The following is a 1,607-nucleotide window of genomic DNA, read 5'->3' as shown; positions in this document are numbered from 1 at the left end:
TTTTTTTTTTTTTTTTAAATACTTGAAAGTCCTGGTGGTACAGTGGTTAAGCACTTGGCTGCTAACTGAAAGAAGTATGAACCTGCTTCTCAGGAGAAAGATGTGGCAGTCTACTTCTGTAGAGATATATAGTCTTGGTAACCCTATGGGGCAGTTCTCTGTTCTACAGGGTTCCTATGAGTCAGAATCAACTCATTAGCAATGGGTTTGTTTGCTTTGGAAAATACTTGAAGATAAATACTATATTCATAGATTGGATAATTCACTATTGTTGTTGTTGTTGTTGTTGTTTGCCATCAGTGATGCCTATTCTCCCTAAATTGATATCTAGGTTTAACACAGTCCCAATCAAAATCCTAACTGGCTATTTTGAAGTATTTGACAAGCTAATTCGTAAATGTATATGAAAATATAGACTCTAATTAACCAAACAGTTTTTAAAAAGGACAGAATTAGAGGACATAGGCTACCAAATTTGAAGACTTACTCTAAAACTACAGTAATTAGTTAGACAGGTGGTATTGGCATAAGGATGGACAGTTAGATCAGTGGAGCAGAACAGAGTCCAGAAATAAATGCACACATATATGGTCAATTGATTTTTAAGCAATGTTCCAAGTGAATTCAATGACAAAACAAATAGTACTGGAGGAATTGGATATTTTTGTGTAAAAATAAGCCTCAGTTTTGCCTCACTGTATGGGAGCTCTGGTAGCATAGTGCCTAAGGCACTTGACTGCTAACCAGAAGGCTGGCAGTTCAAACCCACCAGCCATTCCTCAGAAGGAAGGTTGGACAATCTACTTCTGTAGTGATACCACCTCGGAAACCCAAGGAGGGGGTCAATATGAGTTGGGTCCGACTCAATGGCACATAACAAAAACAACAACAACATGCCTCACTGCATACCCCAAAAATTATTTGAGATAGATCGAAGACCTAAGCATAAAAACTGTAACAAAGCTTTCAGAAGAAAACATAGGACAACTTTCATGACTTTGAGATTGGCAAATTTTTCTTACACAGACTACAGAAAGTATAAACCATAAAAACAATATACAAAGAAAGATAAATTGGATGTAATAAAAATTCTAAATTTCTGTTCATCAAAAGACACCATTAAGAAAATAATTAGATAAAACTACAGACTAGAAAAATGCTTGCAGTATATATCTGACAAAAAGATTTGTATCCAGAACCTTTAAAGAACTGTTGTAAGTCAATAATAAAAAGACAAACAGCCCAATTAAAAATGAGCAAAATATTTAAACAGACATTCCACCAAAGAATATATATAGATGGCCAGTGAGCACATGAAAGATACTCATCATCTTTCATCATTAGGGAAATGTAAATTAAAACCACAGTGATATACCACTTCACACCTATTACAATGACTGTAATAATACAAGATAGACAACAATAGTAATTGTTGGTGAGGATGGGAAAAAACGTAACCCTTGTATGTTACTGATGGGAATGTAAAATAAAATAGTACAGCTACTTTGGAAATGACCTTGTTGTTGTTGTTGTTATGTGCCGTCGAGTCAAACCCGACTCATAGCGACCCCTCCTTGGGTTTCCAAGGCAGTATCACTACGGAAGTA

At 35.5% G+C, this 1,607-nt stretch overlaps 1 protein-coding gene across 1 annotated transcript in view; it reads left to right on the top strand.

Moving 5' to 3' along the window:
- MAGI3 (membrane associated guanylate kinase, WW and PDZ domain containing 3) overlaps positions 1 to 1,607 on the top strand; it is a 417,822-nt gene that overhangs the window by 302,495 nt on the left and 113,720 nt on the right. The window lies entirely within an intron of this gene.

This window comes from Orycteropus afer, unplaced genomic scaffold (genome assembly GCF_000298275.1).
Source record: "Orycteropus afer afer isolate SDZICR_OR568_19922 unplaced genomic scaffold, OryAfe1.0 scaffold00010, whole genome shotgun sequence".
NCBI classification, from domain to species: domain Eukaryota; kingdom Metazoa; phylum Chordata; class Mammalia; order Tubulidentata; family Orycteropodidae; genus Orycteropus; species Orycteropus afer.
Note: the sequence above shows the minus strand (reverse complement) of the source record. Positions and strands in the feature narration are given on the sequence as shown.